This window comes from Rhynchophorus ferrugineus, unplaced genomic scaffold, assembly GCF_030347505.1.
Source record: "Rhynchophorus ferrugineus isolate W39M unplaced genomic scaffold, kcgeb_rfMv2 rfM3, whole genome shotgun sequence".
In the NCBI taxonomy this organism is placed as follows: Eukaryota; Metazoa; Arthropoda; class Insecta; order Coleoptera; family Curculionidae; genus Rhynchophorus; species Rhynchophorus ferrugineus.
This window is the reverse complement of record NW_027472582.1, coordinates 72,522,155-72,537,225: the sequence shown is the minus strand read 5'-3', so window position 1 is coordinate 72,537,225 and position 15,071 is coordinate 72,522,155. Positions and strand designations below refer to the sequence as shown.

Here is a 15,071-nt window from a genome sequence, read left to right as displayed (position 1 = left end):
TTTACCGGCATGTTATTAAATTACCAATTACGGCAGAAACAGATAAAATTGATCAAAGGAAGTCGGGATGGAGGAAATTGAATCTTGAAAAACGTCCCCGTTGACAGTTGAAACTTACGTCGGAAACAAAGGCGAAAATAAACGCAATTTTTCTCTAGAGCTTTCCGACTCTCGCGCGAGACTGTTTCCTTCTGAGAAACCTTCGGATATTTTATTGCAAATTTAATGGTTGCACTATATGGTTTTACGATGTTATAGTTAGAAAGCAGTAACGGTTATTAATAAATGTTTAAAGCATTTTATTTATTGTTATTTAGTCTTAATTTTTGAAGTGGTCGAGAAAGGCCACCATTGTATTTCATTTCTTCATAAGGCTAACGCGTTGATTACTTATCCAAATGATTAATTTTAGTTCAAACAAATGGTAGTAGATAGAAAGTAATGTCGGAAAAGTAGACAAAGAGGTCTTACCCCTTTGTCTGCTTTCTCCATATTTTTGTTTCTTCATCTATGAGTTGTTATGATGCCACAGAGGTCTATAATAAGTCAAAATTATGCTTATTTTTGTTGTACAGTAGACTTTCTCTTATTTGCCACTAAATATTTTTACTGTAACGTAGGATTTCAATAGTTCAACTTGTTTATATATTTTTAATACATGTAACGTAAAAATAAATCGTCCAATTTTAGAAAAAATATAATTTTCATTCTATAACTTAAAATCTAAATTTTTTACCTTACAATCCTGGTAGTTTCCATAGACCTGCTGATATTTTAACAACAATTAAAGCATAAATATTGAAAATAACAAACATCAGAAAATTTGACGAATTAAATTTTATAGAGTTCTCAAAATGTGTGCAATGGCGAAATAGAAGAGAATCATAATTAAACTGATTTAGAACATGTACTTGTTCAAATATGTGACGTTAATAAGAAAACCTTAGAATCTGTTTAATGTTCCTTACCCTTCAGTTATTCGAAAGAATTTTTTTAATAACATCTTTATTAGATACGCTTAGTATAATCTTAATTTATATTTTATTTATTACTAGTCTTCCTATGTACTTGGATTAATTCACAAGCAAGAAGAGAAAGTACATCAATATGTATTCCTCAATTATAAAATTATAACAACTTATAGCTATAGTTTACACTAAAGGTATACACTTTCGTTCGTATGGTTTTGTTCGCTTCAATCTCCTGACATCCTGCGCGCTGTCCAGTAGTTGTATTGCTTCCACGTTAGTATAATTTAGTAATCATCTTTCGTGTTTCAAGGCGAAATCTTGGGTCACTTTGCAAATCCATTTGATTACTAGGTCACCGTGCAGTTGATCGTCGTTCGTTGGTTGCGTAGCGATAGGCATTAGTAATCCATCGAAGAACCTTCTTTTGACAGCGTTGTAGGTCTAGTTGATTTGAATTTTTAGTGCAACCCCATATTTCCACCCCATAGGTAATTCGAACGCAAATGACAGCAAAAATATAAAAAAGCTAAAATTCGTCAACTCCTATGACTATATGGAAAAAGTGATAAGTTTCTTTACCTTATTGACAAAATATATGTATTTGGGTAAAATAAACGATACGAAAACAAAGCCTATGTTAAACTGCTTTAGAATGAATTATTTTGAAGATATAGAAAAAATTACTAATTTTGTGAAAAAAACTTTTCATTGTACATCTTAGAAACAAAAATCACTTTTTAATTCAGCGTACTAGTTAAGTTAAATATAACTATTATATTATCATGTATAAAACATGGTAAAAAAACACAATTTTTGATGGAAAATCATGGATTTGCATGACTATATATATGGAAAATCTGGCTGAGTCTCAGGTTACACTAAAGGAAAATATCTCTAACGCATTTAGGGATGAAGTAAACATGAAAATACGTTAGATCGCTCTAAAATTGATAATTTTCAAGATATGTGATGCGATTTTCTGAGCATATACTTTTCATAATAAAATTCAGAGTTTAAATTAAACTATTATACTACCTGCTCTTAGTAAAAACGTGGAAAATTACTAAATATCACCAATATATATAAGTATATTATAATTACCTCAAAATATATAATTTTTAAGACAGAAGAAATCAACGAAATTTTTGTAAATACATTTCATTTCCTAATTCGAAAATCGAATATTGTCTAATTTTTATTAACTTTCTATTATATGAACAAAAAAGACAGCAATAAAATTGATAATGGATAAAAATCGTCAATGATATACATAGAATATTAATATACACTTCATATCCCTCGGATAAAAACGAAGCTTTCCAGAAGTAGTTTGTGGCAAAAGAAACGAAAATATGTATTAAAATTCCTTAAAACTTTGAGATAAGATATCTATGTATATTTAAAACATGCACTTCATTGTTCATTGAAATGAATACTGTTACAATATAATTCTCTCTGGTATTTCCAATTCTAGGATGGTAATAATATAGAATATTCTATTTTAATAGTTATATAAACATTGGCACCTGCTGTATATACAGGATAGGTCCAAGATTTTTTAACCAATGCCATACGTATATGTAAGGTAACACAGTTAAACTATCATTGACGATTCTTCCTGAAAACCTAAGATAAATACTTTAGCTTTAAATTTCTTAACTTATTCAAGTTTAAATTTCTGTTTCGAACTTTCCGGATTCGTTTCCATTGCTTTTGTTCATATCGTGATAGTCGAGCCGAGTTTGTATCGGTGAAATCCAACACGTACAAAACTTGATATAAAGTTTCGTTATATCCTTGACAGATTCGCCAATAAATATGGCTCTGAGCTGGTTAATATCTATAAATGTTACAGCGGAAAGTATAGGAGAACTAAAAGTTGAATCTCTTATTATATGGATATACACAATATATTTCGTTACTAACATATTATAGAAATATATTAAAAATCAAGTCATATAACCATCAGGGCTTGTTATTAGAAAGCGAAATTTAATGATTTGCGAATATTGTTTGACCGTGTGAACTTTCTTTTCTTAGCGGACTAACAAATTTTACCATTAGTTTCAAATTTTGGTGCCTCATCTTCTAGATTTTTGTGGAAATTAATGAAATATAAACGTATATAGAACCTCTGTGCTAAGAGAAATAATGAAATAACAAACAGAATATGTTAAAAAACAAAATACAAAAATGTAACAAACATAAATCATTGCATGAACATATCAATATACGAAAATAAAATAAGCAGAAAGTGTTTGCATGTAATAGCTAAAGTAGTTGATCGACATATTTCTGCTAATTTCAGAATGAGATGGCACACTAGTGATGACTGGAGAGTGTTTGGAAACTTAGAGAATGAAGCAGACGTCTAGAGTTTAGAAGGTGAAGAGATTCAAATGCATTTACTTTATCTTAGTGGTCTATATTCTGAAAGAAAATGAAAGGAGATAAAATTTGGTGGTAAAATTCTTACTTTTAACATATCACTCTACCTCACAGACAGACATTTTATTTCCAAATAGGGTAACAAATACACTGACCCAATATATTCGGGTGTTCTGCAGGGCAGTGTTCTTGGCCCATTGTTATATATTGTATGCAGCTGATCTACCGACCTCAAGAAACACTACGGTTGCAACATATGCTGACGATACAGCGGTTTTATCATCTTAACAAAGACGAATTGTGGTTGAAAACGTTACGTATTAAAGCAAATGAGATAAAATCTACCCATGTGACATTCACCCTTTGTAGAAAAACGTGTGACTCAGTAAAATTGAATAATCATGAACTTCCGCAAGCAGACAACGATACATATCTGGAAAAAATGTATTGGCTGATAGGGCGTACATCTAAATTATCATTAGATAACAAGGTTTTACTGTATAAGTCAATACTCAGGCCCATCTGGACCTATGGTATTGAACTATGGGGTCCTACCAGCAAAACATAGATATCCTCGAGAGATTCCAGAATAAATTGTTGCGAGTCATCGTCAATGCCTCATATTACGTGTCCAACAAAATAATTCAGCGCGATATCCTTATAGAACCCATAAAGAGTGTTAGTGTGAAGTACCCTGAAAGACTATTAGTGCATTCCAATGCATTCGCCGAACAGTTAAATGTGCGCGATTACAGTGAATTGCGTAGGCTCAAACGTAAACTGCCATACGAACTGATTAATAGACACATAGAGTGAGATGTAATAATCTCTAGAATAAGCTAGAATAGTATTCAGAATAAGATTTAGAATATAAGTTATACAGTAAAACACTTACTGAAGTAATCTTCGACATGTCAGGATTGTTATATTATATAACTGAAATCATATAATAATACTTATTACGCACGAGCAGATTCTTGACGTTCTAGGAGATTAATCAACAAAAAAAACATATCACTCAACAATTCTGAGGTTTGACATTTACCTATTTCTAGATCCAAACAATCTTTTAGCAGAGTAGAATTTAGAATAAAAATCTCATAAGATTTTACCCTCTAGTGTCTGTTCGCAGAGATCAAAACAATGTTTCAAGGTTTTAGCTCAAATGAGTAGAGAATTTCGAATGAGAATTACCATAATCAACAATAATTATAATGAGCTCTAAATTAGGTATAAGGTATAAGGCCGTTATATATTTTAGTAAAGTTACTTAAAACATATTTTGATTCATACTCTTTGTAAATTAAACAAACGAAATATTTTAAAATATATTCTAAGACTGTCTCAAGTGTCCTGATATTATCCCTGGCGGACCTTGTTAATTTTAATTCAAATTAATATATGCATAGGTAAAATTTCTAAACTCAGTTGCCGGGAAATTTGTATTCTAGCATATGCAAACAGCCACAAGAAGAACTTGTGGCAAGTTCTATTTAAAGAACAAATTTACATTTCGTTTGCATTTGCACTTTCGCACAGCACATTCAGTTTTATTAAATTCCTCTTAATCTGCTCGTGTAAATGATATTTACGGCATGAAATAGAAAAGGCAAATATTTAAAACACTTTCTGTATTTTGAGAAAATATACACTCAAACCATTATTGGAATAGTTTAATGTTAAATATTACCAGTTTGTTGCCGCGGAAAACCATTATTTGTTGTATTAATCACCATTATTTTTGGTATTTATTACAAGTTAAAAGTTAAAAGCTATAAAAAATAGTAATAGTAGCATGCAGGTCTTTTACATAAGCGGAAGCCATAGAAGGCAAATTAAAGATAAGCTATATAAAACGATTGGATTGAACAGTGAAAATAAATAAGCAAAGAAAGATGCAAACTTTAGTTAAAGAAATTCTTTTTGATAAAGTTTTAAAATAGCCCTTTTACCCTATTCCAATAGAATCATGGTTAATTTAATAAGATATCCCTTCATACACTGTTGGGTAATATAGGATTTAAGTGGTGTAAAGATAACCTACGAAAGCACTATACTTTAGTGGAACTTCCAGCGATTGCCTTTAAAATAATACAATTTTTGAAAACATATAACAAAATCAAGGAGGAATTATTATATCAATTTATATATTTAAATGAGACATAAATATTTCAGAATGGTACAAAGGGTCGCTTATGGCAAGATGATAATAAATATAGGGTAAGATAACAAAAGTTGATTGAAAAAGGTATACATTGAAATAACTATCGATTAGGTTTTGTTAGTCATAACATTTATTAATAATTCATTGCAGACATAGTACTTCATACTGGAGACAGGAATATTTTTATTCCTGGTGCAGAATTAGTCCAAAGGTGACAACCATGGAGAAATGAACCATAACTTGTTTTTGCAGTAGTTTGAAAATCAGCTTTTAAAGTACTTGGAGTAACCATCAGTTATTGTTATGTACAATGCACCATATCTACCATATATACAGTATACTGATATAAATATATTACACTAACGAATGTTCGTTTATGATCCAATGCTAAATATTACAAATAATCACCATGTCTTTCTCCCCACCATCTCTTTCATCAGAAAGAGGAAACAACTAAAGGTCAGCTGTATACTGTATTAATATACTTTAATTGTTGGAATAGGGCGTGAAAATTATATTTAGAGCATGTGTGTTATTGTTCCAAATATACATAAACATTTGGTTAATATAAGAAAAATAATAACTCTTCTGGCAAATGCATTAAGGAGAATGCAGTGATTAAGAAAGATATGTCTAGGTATACACCTAGTGTACACACTGTATGTAATGAATTTACAAGGATTCATTGCATCGAAAGCAACATGACCTAACCGTAAAACATAAATATGTCTCTAATGAAAGTAAAATACATTACTCAGATATAAAGAATTGTTAATTAGGTGGAATAGGCCTTTTGGGGTTACCTGAAAAAACGCGTCTGGAGCCCTACCTATACTATTATGGAAAAAGTTTAATGTATATATAATGAAACATAAATTATTGCGACTGTATAAGTAATTGCAGTTTTAAGTTCTTCGATAATATATGCATTAGATGTACTATAATATTAGATATATTATATTTGCTAATATTTTTGTTTCATTATTTTATTTGTATTATAATTTTGTTATATGTGCAACATTGCGACGTTTTGACAGGTCTCCGGTGTCACTGCTGTTTTGAATAGACTATAAATTGTTGCAGATCTGTGTATTTTTTTTTTAATAAAATTAAAAAAAAAAGATATACCCACGCTGGCGTCCAACTGAAACTTACCTTTTAAAAGATTGTCCTTCGATACCCATTAGTCCTTGCGGATGGCTTATTTATCAGCGATCGTGTTCTACCTCCAGCATTTTTCTCTGGACATATCGCGAAGCCAATGTCCCCTTGCGGTCCAATATTTTCCATTCTGACGTTTCTCCTACCTTTCCCCCAGGGCGGGCCAGTATTTTATAGGAGGTAGTTAGTCGGTTTGCCAAGAATTAAATTCGGTCTCGGTTTCATAACTCATGGGGTTTGTTTAATCAGGTGGGTTTGCCCCGAACGCCTGGAAATATATGGAAAAAGAGGCGAGTTAGTGAAAGCGGTCAAGAAAAATGGCAAAAAGGTTCTTAGTAAAATTGTTTTCGACTGCGTTAACCTAGTAAAATGGTTTGTTTATTAGCTCTAGTAACCCGGTAAGTAAAATTTAATCTACTGTAATCATACTATTGTATACTATGGATTAACTCGTTGTTTTTTCAGATTCAAGAAAAGGCCATTGAATGCTGTACATTCAATGTACAAAAACAGATTTGAGTACAAAGATTTATAGGCATTACTCTATCGATGGGGCTCTTGATCAACGGACAATACTTTGAATAAAATACATTATAACAAGTCAATTGAAAAATAATCGGGCTAGCATAGTAAAACATATTTTTTTAACAAAAATTAGTTTTTTTTATTCGAGATAATTCCCTTCAAGCGTATGTATATACTATATGACTTAATTTATGTAGAAGATGAGAAGCACGAGAAGAAGGAGATAGAGAGAAACCAGTTATTCGGAATGAAAACGCAAATACTCGATATACAAAGACACTGTGAAATTCCCCGTTACAAGAATGTTATCACGGTTTATAGTCTTTGTTAATTTATTTAATTAGAACTAGTATATAACTAACAATAAAATACAATTTGATTTAACCTGCTAACACACATCTAAAACTAAGAAATTCCGAGGAATCATTTAGTGCTCTAACACTTGCAAAATCAGGTTTCTTTAATTTGCTGGGTCTCGATAGAGGTCACAAAGGCTTATATTACCAAGGTGCATCCACAATACAGTAAACCACCTTATCTTAGACCCTCTGGATCATTAGGATATTCAAATCACTGACTGAATTCTCTGATTTCCATAAATTTACACTGGTCTCAGTATCTGATGATATAATATAAGTTTGTTGTAAGTTGATATATATGGGAGTTTCGTCCAAGCAACCAAAATTTTTTTCTTAATCTGATTTTTAGTTCATTGCGTTTCTTTTTTATATGCTCGTTCCATCTGAGCTTTGCATCCAGGGTCATGCCATTAACAAAGGTATGTTGTGGCGTGACCTCCTTATTTGTAAATTCAATATGTATAGATTTTGCTTCATTTAATTTGATTCGTCATTTCATAGTTCAGCTAGCGACTTTAACAAGAGATTAATGGATTTTCCGGGTTGAAATCTTCACAGTATACATATTTTACTATTTAGACATAAGTTGCTTTATTTTATATGCAAGGCCATCATGCCGTACTCTTTCAAAAGCCTGTGCAACGTCATAAAGGACAGCAAAGCGCATACCGTTATTTTCTAGAGATATTTCAGCCACATCTCTGATTCGATGCACTTGGTCACATATTGAATGAGCATTCCTGAAACCAAGCTGGTGAGATGATATCAGCTTTATTTGCCCGAGAAAGTCAGTTACCCAAAGAGGCATAATCGGAAATCAAGAAGTCGGGTGCTACGACTTAACTTGGCTTAGATTTTTACAAGGTTTTGGTATCACTATGACTTCAGCAGTTTTCTATGCATCTGGTACATATATATATATTTGCTTATTTATATGTTATAGCCCAGAGCCTTCCGGACTATTTAGGGTCTCTTTACAGATGTCCAGTATACAACAAATTTACATCAGTTAAAGTAAGTACAATGTTATTATAAGTATAGAATGCTAAGAACATTAAATATACAAAAAATGTAAACGACCATGCATGATATTACATAGTTGCATACTATTATATATCTTGTAGTGGTGCTATTACGGTTATAAAAATAATCAGCTTGTCTAGCTTCTCGAGCCAATCGTCTCCCCCAAGTTGACCAACCCCCTCTGCGAATCGTATATTCGGTATTTAGTTAGTATGTGATTAATAGAGCGAGGAACCGCATTTGACGCATAGTGGTGGACTTCCTATCTTAATGAGAAACCCATGGGTTAGTTTGCGGTTACCAACTCCGAGACAAGAGGATAAGGTTAAGTTGATGGTGCTGCTGATGTTGGTGGTGTTAAGGCCCTGATAATACTATTATTTCACCTGCCAAATCTTACTGTTTTCTGTTAGATCCCATCTACGTTGGTCTAGTTGTCTAAAGATCCTAGTATATACATCATATCTCTACTCCAGAAGAGGACGTTCTCCGTAAGTGACCCTGCCCATTTTTTGGCTAAGTAATCCGCTCTTTCATTTTCAATGATCCCATAATGAGAAGGAAGCCACATAAAAGTGATGGTTTTACCACTTCTTTCCAATTTAGAAGTTAGTTCACCGATAAGCAATCCTAGCGGATGTAGAGGTAGATATCGTTGGAGGCACTTTAAGGAGCTCATTGAGATTGCTCTTGGAACCGTGCGAGAATATGAAAAGGTGTTCAGAATACATCTCAGTTTTATTTTGATTGAATTGTGGGTACTGATATTACTAGAGTCAGAATTATCCCTTGGTAAAATTCTCACGGGGAGATCGACAGACTCCTGCGACAGTCGTCATGGAGGCAATCTATTCTCGTAGGTATATATCGGTGGGAAAACCAGCCATAAGCGACTACAAACTGCATGAGATCAATATCAAGAGCCCCTGTATTGCTCTCTAGATAGGTTGAGTTTAGTGCTCGATAGGAAGAAAAATGTGGAACGCTTGCGCCCTTGCGCAGGAGCCATACTAATCTTCTCTGTATTGTTCCAATTTTGGTATGTAATGAAGCCCTGAAGGTTAGAGTCTTTTAGGAGTATCTCCCGTAACAAGCTCATAGCCTGGCGCTTTTTTCAAAATAAACTAGTGTTTATATATCTTCCGAAAGTTCCCTAGGAATCCTTTCAGAACAGTTATTGGGATTGAGACATGGTAGAACAATTTCCCCTTGGCTTGTATGGAATATTTCTTCCAGATGTTCTGCAAATATATTTGCTTTTATAATAAAAAATATAAAATGTCAATATATCTCCACAACAATAGATAATGGGAAGTTTTATGGGATTTATTTTAATTTACCGGATGATAGTACATTGAAATAAACTATTTTCGATTACGAATCAACGAGCAGTCTAATCTACTTAATTTTAAAATAAACAACGACATAAAAACACGCCAAATCCATTTGCGTCCGCGTACAGTTATATCATAACGCTACTTTATCCGATCCGAGCGAACAAAGGTGGGATATTACTTCTGGGGACGTTGTTAACTATCGATTTCTACTTAGAGCCACATAACAATGTTCCTGCATCTAATTGAATTGAAAAGGGCCGTGGACCCGTTCACTTACAACCCCAATTAATTGGGCCATAGTTGCGACTCGAAATCGTCTTATCGGCCATCCTATTAGCAATTTGCTTCAACACAAGCCCAGTGGCAGTCCGGAAAAACGAGACAAGATTACGACCGCCAAAGATCGTTATTAACGGGCCACTCGGAGGCCGAGTTAAATTCCGAAATTAGATAAAGTGATTGTAAATACAGATTAGAGTTAATAATAAAATCTGGATGGTATGTTTAACCTCGAACTTTGCTTTATGATGGTTTTATGTCGGCATAAATTTTTGTTGGTTTATTACGATAATGATGGATAATATCAAACTATTATGTTGTGAGATGGTCTTTAACAAAGGGATATTAAATGATTATCGCCCACTTAACTGTGTATTTCGTAAAATAATATATTCAGTTGTCGACATAGCTAATAAATACTCGCTATCTCCAAGACTTTTTACGACCTGACGCAATCTAACCGATCAACTGAAATGTCCCCGGCCTGACACATAGATGACGCTACTATAATTAAATCCATACATTTTTTAGTTAGCCTTAGCCCTCAAAAGATGCGTGTATAAATTTGACAGCTGTGGGATCAGTAGTTTGTGAATTATAGCATTTTGAGTGAAGTAACTTTTGTTATTGTGAAAAAAAGGATAAAAAGGAATTATTAATACAGTTGAAGCAAACACTTGGCTTGATTCGAGTTTCAGATACTGCCCCAAGAAAATCAATCATCAGGGATTGGTATGCCAAGTTTAGACGTGGTGAAATAAGCACCGAAGACGGTGAACACAGTGGACGCCCAAAAAGGGTCGTTACCGACAAAAACATTCAAAAAATTCACAAAATGATTTTGAATGATCGTAAATTGAAATAATATAGCGGACACTCTAAGAATATCAACTGAACGTATACATCATATCATTCAGGAATATTTGGGTATGAGAAAACTCTGTGCAAAGTGGGTGCCGCGCGAACTCACTTTTGATCAAAAACAACGACGAGTTGGTAATTCGGTGCAGCGCTGCAGTGTTGGCAAGGTTATGGCGTCTGTATTTTGAGATGCGCATGGAATAATTTTCATTGACTACTTTGAGAAATGAAGGACCATCAACAGCGATTATTACATAGAGTTATTGGACCGTTAGAAGCATGAAATCGCCGAAAAACTGCCGCATTTGAAGAAAAAGAAAGTGCTGCTTCACCAAGATAATGCATCATGTCACAAGTCAGTAAAAACGATGGCAAAAATCCATGAATTAGGTTTCGAATTGCTCCCTGATCCACCGTATTCTCCAGATCTGGCCCCAGCGACTATTTTCTGTTCTCAGATCTCAAAAGAATGCTCGCTGGTAGGTAATTTTCGTCGAATGAAGAGGTGATCGCAGAAACTGAGGCCTATTTTTTAGCAAAGGAAAAATCTTACTACAGAAATGGTATCGAATAATTGGAGGGTCACTATAATCAGTTGATACACTGAAGGGAATTATGTTGAATAGAAAAGGACTAATTCTGCAAAAAAATATTTTTTACTATGGTAGGCCGGGGATTTTTCAATTGACCTATTACCCTGCTCATTCCTGGATCACAGAAGAACTGCGTCGGCGTAATTGTTATATGAAATGATTTTAAATCACTTACTGTGACTGTAATCACTGTCTATTACTTACTTAATTGCATTTGTTTCTCTTTACACTTTCTTGGAGACTTGCCCAAACCCTTATCCGTCTTGAAAACTTCAAAATTTGAGGTAATCGCGTCAAACCATTAATAAAATGTAAAATCGTAAATGAAATGTAGCAAAAGTATTATTATACAAAGTATTATTTACGGACACAAAAGTCGCTTAAAAAAGTAGTAAAATTATAATATTTGGGCAATATAACAACAATTCTTCAAATCGCACGTTTGGAGGTCAATGATGGAATTATAAGAAACGTCACACAATTGACAAATGACGCGTGTATAATGCGTTGTCACTTCACAAAAACCATAATAATGATACCAGTACCTATGTGAATTAAAATTACCTAAATTACATGAATACGGGCACCGTCTTTCATAATTTGACCACCTGTTGATGCTTGTATCAAAAAAATATCCATATTTTTATGAAATACAAATCATGGAAAATATTAGAAAAGTCAGTGTCGCGAAATTATCCTCAATGTTCAATTTATTAGAGATAAATTAAATCTTTAAGAGATTATAATATGTTAAGGCACATCTAATGGATGAAAATATAGCAACTGTATATGCGAACTAATTCTGTAAGATTCTAATAATAAAATAAAACCATCAAATTACAATTTATGCAATTTATTTGCATAAATATTACAAGATATTTTAGTACAAAATTGGATATATATTTCTCTTACCCACCCCTACTAAAAGTTTAAGAAAACCAAATATACATCATCATATAAATATCATTTTTATTTTTTTAAATTGTATACATTCTGTAAAATCTCAAAAATATAACCGCTCTATATTTTGCCAGGTCTGTCATCAAAAATACTATTTTAATACGTCTTAGCACTTGTGAGATACTCGATTTCAACAACACTATTTTTATATTTCCAATTTGGTGATTTTACTATTACTGAGTACCATTTAGACAGTATCACATTGAGAAAGAACTTGGTAGAACTTTGTAGAATAGAGTAGTAGAATTTTGGTACTAAAGAAGTAGTAAATATTTGAGCAAAAGTTGGCAAAGTAACATTAAAGGAAATATAAAAATAAACAACGAAAAAAACAGTAATAAAAAATAATTAAAAAAATGGATTAACAAGCAACAATTTGAGAGAAAAATGATCTTAAAAAAACAAAAAATAAAGAGTGAAGGAGAAGAAGTCGAAAGATATGTAATGAAAAAATATGGAACATAAAACATTAGACTGAAACTGAAAATTCATATAAAATAAATATGTTAAGATATGTTTAGTTTGATAGTTTCTTCATAAAAAAGTAAACAGTGTTGATGAAGAAATACATTAATGTAACCTAATACAAAATGGTTTTTGTTTATATCAATATATCTAGTGAATATAGGGATTTTTTTCGATTATGTATACCTTTGTAATTTTCCTAATATTTAATCTATTAATCTAAAAATCAATCTCGTTTCTATTACATGGATGAAAACTAAATTTAGTCGACAAATTTACTATATTACTGGCCTATTTCACAGACACATACACGCATTTTCCCAATTCCATTAAACTATAAATACTAGACCCAACAAATTGAATTTATAGTTTTGATAAAACAAAGAACGGGCCCAGATATATTCCGCTAAATTGAAGTGTTGAGATTTATGTCAAATAGGGGATTTCCTTTGGTCTATAAGGGTAGAGAACATGCCAGAGATATATCGATACAAGCGGTAACATGGCGGCACCAATTGATGCGAGTGTAGAGTTTGCATATCGAGAAAATTTATCACTCATTTGCGTTTTATCTTTTGCGGTTGTTCGGTTTGGGTAAAGGAAATTTATATTTTCTTTTTTTTTTCTTATAGTACTACAATTATTTTATATACTCAAGATATTTGTAATGGACTTCCATTTCGGAGTTAGCATTATTTAAAATTATTGATATTTTCTCTGAAATTCAACTAGAATAAAGGAACTATATATAGCTATCTAGCTGTAAAAAATGCAAGTAAATATTAATAACTGTTTCAATAATGTCTAGAATATTTAGTTTAATCGTTGTTTCATAATAATGCTTGGAAGGTCATTACTATTCAACATTTTTAGGCACAAAATACAGTTCCAAACGCAATTACAACATAAATATTTGACAACCAAGCAAAACGTTGATCTCGTATGACAGTGACACTTCTTATAAAGAAACAAAACTGTCCATTTTACTATATTCCTTACAATTATTCCATATTTTCTCACCATACCAACCTTCCCTGTACATCCACAAATATATCAACACCAAAATCAGCCATATAGGTCCAGATGTACTAGAGATTTAGCGAGATTAACGAACATTAATTCATTTTTTATATATAAAGCTGAGAAGGATGGATAACAATATTTAGTTCTCAACGTAGTTCATTCATGAGTTAACGTTGTTAAAAAATGGTGCTAAAATTATTGATATTTTCGCTGATATTCAACTAGTACAATTGAGCTATATATAGCTCCCCTGGTTTTTCAAAGAAGTTTGATTAAGTCTTGATTTATTTCAGAATATACATGAACATTTGGTTAACATGTATGAGGAGAGAAATATTATTAACTGTTTTGCAGATATGACAAATGCATTAAAGAGAATACATTGTTAAATGTAGTTTTATCAAGAAAGATGTATAGAGGTAGTAACAGGACAAACTAAAGAGAAATATAGTAACAATAACTAAGCGTAAAACATAAATAACCTCTCTAATGAAAGTAAAATACACTACTAAGATATACAATTGTTAATTATGTGGATTAGGTCTTCGGGGATACCACTACAAGAAAAAACGCGCCTAGAACCGTACCTATACTAGTGTGGAAAGAAGTTCAATATATATATAATAAAACTACTCTAACCTATAAATTATTGTGACTGTGTAATTAATTGTAGTTTTGACTTCTTCGATAATATATGCACTGAATGTACTATAATGTTAAAATAAATTATAATACATAACATTTTTGTTTCATAATTTTATTTATATAAAAACTTTGTTATATGTGAGAGCCAAAATTTGCTGCGGCAACATTGCGAAGTTTTGACAGGTCGCCCGTGTCACTACTGTTTTGAATATACTATATATAGAGCAAGAATAAAGACGTGATTTTTTTCAAGAAATCAGTAAGTACGTCTAGTAAAAGTAAATAAAAGTAAACTACAAGAAACACTCGATGAAGGA

General features: G+C 32.2%; 1 protein-coding gene, 1 long non-coding RNA gene and 1 pseudogene across 2 annotated transcripts in view; all 3 read right to left on the bottom strand.

The window, feature by feature from the left end:
* The window catches only part of LOC143192337 (neuroligin-4, X-linked), a 202,458-nt gene extending 195,647 nt beyond the window's left edge, over nucleotides 1-6,811 (bottom strand). Inside the window, exon 1 of the mRNA XM_076397610.1 lies at nucleotides 6,679-6,811. The gene's annotated coding sequence lies outside the window, so the exon portion shown is untranslated. The remainder of the gene's footprint in view (nucleotides 1-6,678) is intronic.
* Nucleotides 6,812-6,830: 19 nt separating this feature from the next.
* Nucleotides 6,831-15,071, bottom strand: part of LOC143192342 (uncharacterized) — a 200,243-nt gene continuing 192,002 nt past the window's right edge. The window contains exon 3 of the long non-coding RNA XR_013004755.1: nucleotides 6,831-6,952. This is a non-coding gene — a long non-coding RNA (uncharacterized LOC143192342). The remainder of the gene's footprint in view (nucleotides 6,953-15,071) is intronic.
* LOC143194540 (uncharacterized) lies at nucleotides 9,563-9,655 on the bottom strand (annotated as a pseudogene).